This window comes from Bufo bufo, chromosome 9 (assembly GCF_905171765.1).
Source record: "Bufo bufo chromosome 9, aBufBuf1.1, whole genome shotgun sequence".
Lineage (NCBI taxonomy): Eukaryota > Metazoa > Chordata > Amphibia > Anura > Bufonidae > Bufo > Bufo bufo.
In genome coordinates this window covers 219,719,222-219,731,400 of record NC_053397.1, presented here as the reverse complement: position 1 = coordinate 219,731,400, position 12,179 = coordinate 219,719,222, and the positions used below count along the sequence as shown (strand labels likewise).

Sequence of the window (12,179 nt, the reverse complement as noted above, 5' to 3'; positions counted from 1 at the left end):
TATGTACAAGAATATAACTACTATAATACTGCTCCTATGTACAAGAATATAACTACTATAATACTGCTTCCTATGTACAAGAATATAACTACTATAATACTGCTCCTATATACAAGAATATAACTACTATAATACTGCTCCTATGTACAAGTATATAACTACTATAATACTGCTCCTATGTACAAGAATATAACTACTATAATACTGCTCCTATGTACAAGAATATAACTACTATAATACTGCTCCTATGTACAAGAATATAACTACTATAATACTGCCTCCTATGTACAAGAATATAACTACTATAATACTGCTCCTGTGGAGAGGAGTAGAACACATTATCTGCCTTCTGATATATATCTTCTCCAGTGTATAGCATATACTGTAGGTTGATAACAATATACAGTATAATTGAAAAAGCTTTGCATTATGATTAAAAGATATTTTTGCATTTCTTGACCTGAGTAGACCGCGGGTAGTTTAACTCTTTTTGCATTTCATCAGAAACAGAAATCATTACCCTCTGGCCGCAGTCCAGACTCTTCCACTGCTTCTTAGTTTGTTATACAGGATATGCAGCAATCTTCTCGGTGCCTGAAAATCATTACTGAGCCGAACGCTGAAAAGTAAAGTAATATGAAGATTTGTCAGATAGAAGGAAGGAAATACTATTCAGCATAACCAGTCCTGATCCCAAACTGAGGGAACTGTGTGATGGAGCCTTCTATGCAATGTACCCTGAGATACCTCTCAGTAAGAATGCTTTCATGACTATAAACAGTTACACAGAATGTGGGTCCCTGGGGAACAAAGAAGGGCCCATTATTAAATAGTTGATTTTGCAGTTTCATCACACAGGCACCACCACTATGTATTGCCACAATAATACTGATATATATTGCACACATTATACCACCATTGAATGCCAAAAACTTGAAGTATTCAATTAATACATGGGTTCCACTGGGGTCATTATGCCTAACACGGTGGGTGACTCTGGGACAGCATGACTCCCACTGGGGTGATTATGGCTAGCACTGTGGCTGACCCTATAGTAGCATGAATTCCACTGAGGTCATTATAGCTAGCAGTATGGCTGACCCTTGGGTAGCATAGCTTCCACTGGGGTTATTACAGCTATTACTCTGGCTTTTACTGGGGTTATTATGGCTAGCATTGTGGCTGAACTTTGGGTAGCATGGCTTCCTCTAGAATTATTATGGCTAGTACTGTGGCTGACCCTGTGGTGGAATGGCTTCCACTGAGGTCATTATGGCTAGTACTGTGGCTTTCAGTGAGGTCATTATGGCTAGCACTTTGGCTGACCATTGGGTAGCATGGCTACCACTGGTGTTATTATGGTTAGCACTGTGGCTGACCATTGGGTAGAATGGCTACCACTGGGGTCATTATGGCTAGCACAATGGTTGACCCTAGGGTAGCATGACTTCTGCTGGGGTGATTGTGGCTAGCATAGTGGTTGATTCTTGGTTAGCATGGCTTCCACTGAGCTGAATATGGCTAGCAGTGTGGCTAACCATTGGTTAGCATGGCTTCCACTGGGTTCAGTATGGCTAGCACTATGGCTGTGGTATCATGAAATACTATCCACACCTTCCTCTGTTGACATGGTGGTTGACATACAGGTGAGGCCATAAAATAAACGCCTTGAGAAGCCCCAATTTAGAACATTATTAGGACACTGGATACAGTTATCGGGCAATACCTCCTGGTATATATAGGTATATAACCTAGATATTAGATACAGTGATGCTGTCCACTGACGAGGCTGGGAAGGTGGTAACAGCACTTTCCTTAGATGCCCAGTAGGTTGGTGTTGGACCCATGGACATGACTCTTCCAAGATTATTTACAATGCAACCTGCATGCACATTAGCTCATGTCAGCCAAAGCAGAGACTCCTCCAATAAGAAGAGTGGCCGATGGGTTACTGAGGTCGGCGAGTCTCTGGTTTGGCTATCATGAGCTAATTTTCATAATTTTTTTACCACCACTGGGTCTCTTCCATGAGAACCAATATCGACCCTCCGGAACAATAAAACTTTCAAGTTATTTTCACTCCCAAATTATCAAGTGGAAATCAGCGATACATTGCAATTATTCTGTATCTCCTGATGATCCAGGAAATTATCGCCAGCCACATTTGACTCCGTAAATAAAGTCGGTGCTCCCTCTGTCATCTGATGAATGGCGGCTGCCAATTATTTGTTAGAGGGTATTGACGATGATTGCATTGCAATTAGCAAGTATCAAAAGGCTTGATTTTATTTGGAATAATTTTTTTTTTTTAATGACGGATGAAAGGCGTTGACAATGCTGATGGCACATTTATAATGTCACAATGTGTCCGCAATTGTCATCTGCGGATCTATTCGTGTAGGGATGAAGACCCAGTGTGGCGTATTGTGTGTTACTCGAAGCTCGGCTGATGGGCACCGCAGGCAGCAATTCAGCCCCGGGCAAAACCAGCAATGACGCCTTTTATATATGATCGATGTCAATGTCAACTGGCTGCGTACATGAGAACATCCTGTTGTGCGCTGTCATATAGACAATCATTCAGCTCTAATCATTCCCGTAGTGATCTTGCCTTGACGCTCCCAACGGGAATCTCTCGCTTAAGGCCTCTTTCACACTTGCGTTGTCCGGATCCGGCGTGTACTCCACTTGCCGGAATTACACTCCGGATCCGGAAAAACGCAAGTGTACTGAAAGCATTTGAAGACGGAACCGTCTTCCAAATGCTTTCAGTGTTACTATGGCACCCAGGACGCTATTAAAGTCCTGGTTGCCATAGTAGGAGCGGGGAGCGGGGGAGCGGTATACTTACAGTCCGTGCGGCTCCCCGGGCGCTCCAGAATGACGTCAGAGCGCCCCATGCGCATGGATGACGTGATCCATGCGATCACGTGATCCATGCGCTTGGGGCGCCCTGACGTCACTCTGGAGCGCCCGGGGAGCCGCACGGACGGTAAGTACACTGCTCCCCCGCTCCCCGCTACACTTACCATGGCTGTCAGGACTTTAGCGTCCCAGCAGCCATGGTAACCACTCTGAAAAAGCTAAATGTCGGCTCCGGCAATGCGCCGAAACGACGTTTAGCTTAAGGCCGGATCCGGATCAATGCCTTCCAATGGGCATTAATTCCGGATCCGGCCTTGCGGCAAGTGTTCCGGATTTTTGGCCGGAGCAAAAAGCGCAGCATGCTGCGGTATTTTCTCCGGCCAACAAACGTTCCGTACCGGAACTGAAGACATCCTGATGCATCCTGAACGGATTACTCTCCATTCAGAATGCATTAGGATAATCCTGATCAGGATTCTTCCGGCATAGAGCCCCGACGACGGAACTCTATGCCGGAAGACAATAACGCAGGTGTGAAAGAGCCCTTAATACGAGACGATTCTAAAGCACTTGCATCAGCATCGCCGCGCTTATGAATCGGAGCCTGATTTACGAATGCTGCGATCATTGTAACTGCCTGCAGCTTATCATGCTGCTTTTCAGCATCACAGCTCAAATCTATGGTGCAGCAAGTGTTCAATTTCCCTACAGCACCCCCACAGGAGAAATGAAGCATTGCACATTTTGGAAATAAAGCGCTGTGTATTTAAATTACAGACGTTTTTTCAGCCTTCCAGAGTGGGAGGCTGAATTGGTTGCTTACAGATGAGGGTCCTGAACAGAGGAACCCTTGTATATTAACTCACATTTTCTATCAGGCAGACAAACCATCTCATGCCCGTGCCATTGCTCTGAATATCGGGGCAAGCACGGAGGCTTTGCTGCTGCTAGCTGAGCAGCCTATATACCTACCGTGTGTACACCGCTGACGTGTCCTGTGTTCGATCCCACCGCCTCCATTTCCAGGTGTGCCCAGATATCAGCAGCACATACACAGTTGGTATCTATGCTGCTCAAATCCTCCGAACTTGTGCCAATACTCAGAGCAATGACAGTAGGGTGTGACAGACGGGGCCAGGTGAGATGTCGGTCTCTCGAGCAGCAAAGCCAGACCCTAGGTGCTCCAGAATGCTGATTTGAACCTAATTTGATTAATTAAAATCAATGTGTTTATCTCTAATGATAAGATTTGGTCTGTCTGCAGCCACCACTAGGAGGAGCCACCTGAGACCAAAAACTGATGTAGTGTTCAGTGCTGAAATGCTCAAGTATAAAGGTATACGTGGTGCTCAGCATAATAAGCATATGACTTCTGCTCAATCCAACCTACCAGTCTGCTAAGATCCTACAAGTATAATAGTAAAGGTAGCATTGTTTCTTTAAGCAATACATTGACCCCTTTTAATTTCCCCCATTCTGCAGATCCAGAGAGAAATTAGCTGAGCAGAAGCCACTTGTGGGGGCTGAAGTGGAAGCGGTTCCATCACTTGGCTGCTGAAGTGATTGGAAATTGCTGAATCTTTACCCTTCTGACAAGTACCACTTGAGTATAAACACAATCAAAGCCTGCCTTATTTTAGCACTCTTCCTATAAGATGCAGAGAGAGAAGGGTTAATATAATGGAGGGTTAATATAATGGAGGGATAGGTCTTTGGAGGCTTACCCCACTCTGGATGTGACCCCAATTACTTCCTAAACCCCACTTTGCCATATGATACTTAAAGGACTCATAAATGAGTGATAAGGTACTAGGTATATGTTCCAAGCAGCACAAGAATATCCAAAGCAGCTGTACACTATGAGGACCCTACAAACAGCTCCTCATAGCTCAGCTTCCTGGACATCTGTGAGTGTGGTTATTGGAGTGGAATATTGGAGCAGCCATATTCCTGATTTGGCTGCATTCAAAAAAATCGAAAAGATTCACAAATCCTATTATGTTATATCCTAGTGTCCATGCTAAAAGTCTTGCCAAAATTAAAAGGACCAGGGAGGTTTCTCAGCACAAAATCTGGTTAATAAATTAAACATTGTGGCCATGCTAAAGTGTCTCATTAGTCGAAACCCATTGCCAAATTGGTCAGTGAGTTCTTGATTTGTATCTTTGTATCTACTAAGAACAAGAACATACAAAATGAATTTCCTTAAAAAGCATAAGAACCTCAGGGGAGGGACTTTCTGTGGACCCTCCCATGAGAACCATAAAAATCCTATTAAATGAGTTACAGACATTTTTTGACAATGTTTAGTATTATTATACCCCAAAACCAGTAAGTCTGTCTACGTTCTGTCCTGCTGCAGTAAAACAAGAGGTTCAAGCATACTCCAATATTTGGAACTGGGTAACAAACACAAATCGCTTTGCTCTGTGTAATTAACTGTCATTGAAGCCTATTGACTGCTGTGAGGCTATTGTCAGCCAAGCACCTCTAGCCCTCCCTGCATTGGACTGTCTGTGACATGCATGCAGCCGCACAGGGCACAGTCAGCAGCCTCTCCTATGCATTAGACCTGAATCTATATCTCTCCAGGATCCTGTTTCCAATTTTGAATTATCTATACAACTATAGGTTCTGGTAGATGTGATCTGCCCTCACCTCCCTATGTAATGCCTGGAAAAGGCACCATGGGACATTATAACTAGATTTCTAAAATTAGGATGGTGGCGGCAATCTACTTGAAGCCAGAGGTGGCATGGAGGAATAAAATATTACTGTAAAACATAGGCGACGTTCAGAGGTGTAAGGAATGACCTCACGTGTCTGCGGTGGTTCCTCTTTATTTGCACCTGCATTGAGGCAGTGCTGGCACTTATTGTTCAGCAAAAGCCGAAAAGTCAAAGGTCATCTAAGATCCGCAGAGCTCAGAAAGTGTTTACTTTGGAGGATGAGGGTCTCTGTCAATCTCAGCTGTATGTTCAAGGAGCGAGCTGCCTCATTATGTCATTAGGACTAATGATGCTTCATGAAAGTGCTTGCAGGTGACAAGGATGAAATAATTGGGCAAAGAAATGTGAAGGAGCAGATGCCGAGGAGCAGAGAAGTCACACACTAACCAAAAGACAAACTTAATAACATTTACCTGTAAGTGACGGCAAAAGAAGAACTTCGTATAGAACTTAAAATAAATAAAAAAGTTAACATTAAAGGAGGACTCCTACCTTATAAATTTATGGCACGTCTACAGGATATGCCTTGAATAATCGATGCAGGCCCCACCTCTGAGACCCCTACTGATCTCCACTATGAGGGTCCCTAAGCCTACAGCTAACCAGCAGGCAATAGACAGCAGACACCCTATTTGACAGGACGGGAGCAGTGGAACCCTGATGTGGAGAAAGTTAGAGTTAGGAGAGTTACCTTCTACATAGAAGGGAATATAATAGTAGTTATAATCCTCTATATAAGAGGCAGTATTATAGCAGTTATATTCTTGTACATAGGAGGCAGTATTATAGTAGTTATATTCTTGTACATAGGAGCAGTATTATAGCAGTTATATTCTTGTACATAGGAGCAGTATTATAGTAGTTATATTCTTGTACATAGGAGCAGTATTATAGTAGTTATATTCTTGTACATAGGAGCAGTATTATAGCAGTTATATTCTTGTACATAGGAGCAGTATTATAGCAGTTATATTCTTGTACATAGGAGCAGTATTATAGTAGTTATATTCTTGTACATAGGAGCAGTATTATAGTAGTTATATTCTTGTACATAGGAGGCAGTATTATAGTAGTTATATTCTTGTACATAGGAGGCAGTATTATAGTAGTTATATTCTTGTACATAGGAGCAGTATTATAGTAGTTATATTCTTGTATATAGGAGCAGTATTATAGTAGTTATATTCTTGTACATAGGAGGCAGTAGTATAGTAGTTATATTCTAGTACATAGGAGGCAGTATTATAGTAGTTATATTCTTGTACATAGGAGACAGTATTATAGTAGTTATATTCTTGTACATAGGAGGCAGTATTATAGTAGTTATATTCTTGTACATAGGAGGCAGTATTATAGTAGTTATATTCTTGTACATAGGAGCAGTATTATAGTAGTTATATTCTTGTACATAGGAGGCAGTATTATAGTAGTTATATTCTTATACATAGGGGCAGTATTATAGTAGTTATATTCTTATACATAGAAGCAGTATTATAGTAGTTATATTCTTGTACATAGGAGGCAGTATTATAGTAGTTATATTCTTATACATAGGAGCAGTATTACAGTAGTTATATTCTTGTACATAGGAGGCAGTATTATAGTAGTTATATTCTTGTACATAGGAGCAGTATTACAGTAGTTATATTCTTGTACATAGGAGGCATTAGTATAGTAGTTATATTCTAGTACATAGGAGGCAGTATTATAGTAGTTATATTCTTGTACATAGGAGACAGTATTATAGTAGTTATATTCTTGTACATAGGAGGCAGTATTATAGTAGTTATATTCTTGTACATAGGAGGCAGTATTATAGTAGTTATATTCTTGTACATAGGAGCAGTATTATAGTAGTTATATTCTTGTACATAGGAGGCAGTATTATAGTAGTTATATTCTTATACATAGGGGCAGTATTATAGTAGTTATATTCTTATACATAGAAGCAGTATTATAGTAGTTATATTCTTGTACATAGGAGGCAGTATTATAGTAGTTATATTCTTATACATAGGAGCAGTATTATAGTAGTTATATTCTTGTACATAGGAGCAGTATTATAGTAGTTATATTCGTGTACATAGGAGGCAGTATTATAGTATTTATATTCTTGTACATAGGAGGCAGTATTATAGTAGTTATATTCTTGTACATAGGAGCAGTATTATAGTAGTTATATTATTGTACATAGGAGGCAGTATTATAGTAGTTATATTCTTGTACATAGGAGCAGTATTATAGTAGTTATATTCTTGTACATAGGAGGCAGTATTATAGTAGTTATATTCTTGTACATGGGGCAGTATTATAGTAGTTATATTCTTGTACATAGAAGCAGTATTATAGTAGTTATACTCTTATACATAGGAGCAGTATTATAGTAGTTATATCCTTGTACATAGGGGCAGTATTATAGTAGTTATATTCTTGTACATAGGAGGCAGTATTATAGTAGTTATATTCTTGTACATAGGAGGCAGTATTATAGTAGTTATATTCTTGTACATAGGAGCAGTACTATAGTGGTTATATTTTTGTACATATGAGCAGTATTATAGTAGTTATATTCTTGTACATAGGAGGCAGTATTATAGTAGTTATATTCTTGTACATAGGAGGCAGTATTATAGTAGTCATATAATACAGTTATATTCTTGTACATAGGAGGCAGTATTATAGTAGTTATATTCTTGTACATAGGAGCAGTATTATAGTAGTTATATTCTTATACATAGGAGCAGTATTATAGTAGTTATATTCTTGTACATAGGAGCAGTATTATAGAAGTTATATTCTTGTACATAGGAGGGGGTATTATAGTAGTTATATTCTTGTACATAGGAGCAGTATTATAGTAGTTATATTCTTGTACATAGGAGCAGTATTACAGTAGTTATATTCTTGTACATAGGAGCTGTATTATAGTAGTTATATTCTAGTACATAGGGGGCAGTATTATAGTAGTTATATTCTTGTACATAGGAGCAGTATTATAGTAGTTATATTCCTGTACATAGGAGGTAGTATTATAGTAGTTATATTCTTGTACATAGGAGCAGTATTATAGTAGTTATATTCTTGTACATAGGAGCAGTATTATAGTAGTTATATTCTTGTACATAGGAGGCAGTATTACAGTAGTTATATTCTTGTACATAGGAGCAGTATTATAGTAGTTATATTCTTGTACATAGGAGCAGTATTATAGTAGTTATATTCTTGTACAAAGAAGCAGTATTATAGTAGTTATATTCTTGTACATAGGAGCAGTATTATAGTAGTTATATTCTTGTACATAGGAGCAGTATTATAGTAGTTATTTTATTGTACATAGGAGGCAGTATTAGTTATTGTATTTTACATAGGGGACCGTATTGTAGTAATTATAGTCCTTTAGTATTGTAGTAGTTTAAATAAGCATGTGTTTGATTATATTGGTTTTATACAGTATGTATTGAGTTTTTATTCATCTTCTTTTAAATCTTCAAGTTTCTTTCAAATATTGTATTCTCCATAGACAATTCCAGTACTGAATATAAATTTGTGATATAATCAGCTGCAGCAGAAATCGCTTGTTAGTTATTAAAATAAAACCGACATTACCTGACGTCTGTCAGCAGGAAAGTTAAGCAGAAAACAGTGAGTGAAACTCCAAAACAGAAACCAGTGTCAGTTTTCGGTGTGCAGTTAATGATAAGATACAAGTGGCATTGGATGACCAAACATTGTCCCCATTGTTGTACCTGGAGTCAGACTAAGCCGAGGTACAAGAGGCTGCTTTGCGTGAGACAGGAAGTGATTTCTGCTGTCAGGGATGGCCGAGGAATTGTAAGCTTTTAGGGTTTTTTAGTTTTAGTTTTTCCAGATCAGATTAGACAGATGTGTTGATATGTGATTCTATGATGTACAGGAACTAGTAAATACCTTCACAATGAAGCTGAAATGTTATCTTAAGAAGCAAAAAAGATTAAAAAGCAAAAAATACCCTGACCTTAAATCACTTCTGTTTTAGTAATGACTGACGCCGAGGATTAGACCATTTATTCGTTATTCCTTCACATATCTGGCATACCATTGCTAGTAATATGGATGGCATGAGAGTGAGCTACTATAGCTGAGCCTGTTTGTGTGACACTCAGGGGCGGACTGGCTATAGACAGGGAAATTTCCTAATGGGCTGATGTCCAGGGGGCCGCCCGAGCCCCCCTACAGCCGCTGGCTGGATACCTAATGATCTGATGCCCTCAGTGTTAGTTAATGCTAGGCGCATCAGGTAATTGTGCACCTCGCCAGCAGCAACAGGTGCCCCCTGAATTCAACTGTATCACAGTCCTCATTATGGTGATAGGGCGGTATTTTATGCTGCACTGTGGTATTTGGTTCTGCTGGGGCAGTATATTGTGCTGCACTGTGGTATTTGGTTCTGCTGGGGCAGTATATTGTGCTGCACTGTGGTATTTGGTTCTGCTGGGGCAGTATATTGTGCTGCACTGTGGTATTTGGTTCTGCTGGGGCGGTATTTTGTACTGCACTACGGTATTTGATTCTTCTGGGGCGGTATTTTGTGCTGCACTGTGGTATTTGGTTCTGCTTGGGCAGTACTTTGTGCTGCACTGTGGGTATTTGGTTCTGCTGGGGCGGTATTTTGTGCTGCACTGCGGTATTTGATTCTTCTGGGGCGGTATTTTGTACTGCACTACGGTATTTGATTCTTCTGGGGCGGTATTTTGTGCTGCACTGTGGTATTGCTGACCCCTCCTAGTTCTGTTGTCTACTTACGTTATCCTGCTTCTGTCAATTTGGACTCAATACAACTTGGGGCCACTTTTAGTTTTTTTCCAGGGCCATTTTGACTTCCCAGTCCGCCCCTGGTGAGTGTATCCAGGTCTGTCTCTTGTGATACTGTCCAGTTATCCTGTGTATCAAAGCCTAATATGTGCGCTGCTATCTGCAGTGCCAGTGTATCCAAGCCTATCACATGTGATACTGGTTGCTGAACCAGTGTGTCTAGGGGCTCATGCACAAGACCGTATGTATTTTGCGGTCCGCAAAACACGGATCCGCAAAAAAAAACGGATTACGTCTGTGTGACATCGGTAATGCATCCTTTTTTTTTTTTGCGGACCCATTGAAGTAAATGGTTCCGCAAATGGGCCGCAAAAAAACGGAACAGACATGGAAAGAAAATACGTTCTTGTGCATGAGCCCTAAGCCTATCACACGTGATACAGCCTGCGGAGGTGGTTTGTGAGGTGTGATACGATCTGTGAAGCCGATATATCTAAGCCTGCTACACTGCTGTATCATAGCCTCTCCTGTGTGATACTGTCTGCTGAGTCAGTGTATCTAAGCCTATCATGCATGATTGCGTCTGTCGGTTTCATGTATCTGAGCCCCTACGATTTGAGATATTGTGTGCTGAGCTGGTGTATCTAAGCCTATCTTGTGGATACCGTTGGCTGAGCTCCTGTACGCAAGCCTTTCTTGTGTGATACAGTCGGCTGAGCCGATGTATCTAGGTCTACAATGTGTGATGCTGTTTAATGATCCATTGCATCCAAGCCTATCAGGTGTCATACTGTACTAAATGGCAGCTGAAGCGACAACCGGACCCGTGAGCTAAATACAGGCTCAGCACAGTTGTCAGTTCCTTCCTCCTGGCAATCGGTTCAAAATGCATTATGCATTAAGGGGTGACAATAATCATAGGAGAAAACTGCAATATCCAACAGCATGATGCTGGGGGCATTAAAATGTGTAGAAAATGTTGCAAAAGCTATAGATGAGTATTGTATAAATAACACTAACAATGAGCTGGTGCATTGCCCTTTAAATGTTATGTTACTCATATAATTCCCCCTGTAACAACCTCCTATGCATCCCACTTGGAGAAGTGAGGGTCAGAGGAGCGTCGCCGATCCACGCTATGCATCCCCCACGTTACATGTAATAACACATCATGGATGTTTGCCTACAGCAGAATTAATCCACAGTCACAATATTGTATCACAAAGGGATTAGCAGTAAGTATCAGATTGGTGCAGCCGCTCCAGGTGCAATAAATGAAATAATCACCATTTGGGTCCCCATCTAACCTGATTAGATTCCGCTGATGCTGACGCCAAAGATTAATTATCTGTATTATTGCTACAACTCTTCAATTGCGAGGCCTCCGAGGCTGAGCACAATATGCTGATTCTTATTGCTGGAAACATCTGGAGGGAACTTGTCAATTTGGATCCTGCGAAAGTCAATTTGTACAATTGTCTGTCACCAATTCGCTTAGCTGTCCAATTCATTTTGACTAATAAATGGAGGGGGGGGGGGGGGAAAAGGCAGAAATAAATACATTTATTGTAAACAAATTAGAAAATGTAAATGTAATATATATATATAGAGAAATCAAAATATATAAGATTAAAAATAGAAATACAATGTTTCTAATACATTTTTAAGGAAATAAAACAAGGATGAAAACATAGATTAAAGAAAACATACACATATCATTAATAGACACATACATTTTATCTAGAGCTGATAGTATGGCCCAATAGTGCTGCTGACCATGTGTGGCCAAGGTAT

At 40.3% G+C, this 12,179-nt stretch overlaps 1 long non-coding RNA gene across 1 annotated transcript; it reads right to left on the bottom strand.

Moving 5' to 3' along the window:
• Positions 1-519: 519 nt before the first annotated feature.
• Positions 520-11,831, bottom strand: LOC120979572. The gene is made up of 3 exons (XR_005774322.1): positions 11,693-11,831; positions 6,008-6,043; positions 520-619 (listed from the first exon to the last, which is right to left on the bottom strand). It is a non-coding gene; the product is annotated as an uncharacterized LOC120979572 (long non-coding RNA).
• Positions 11,832-12,179: the final 348 nt, after the last annotated feature.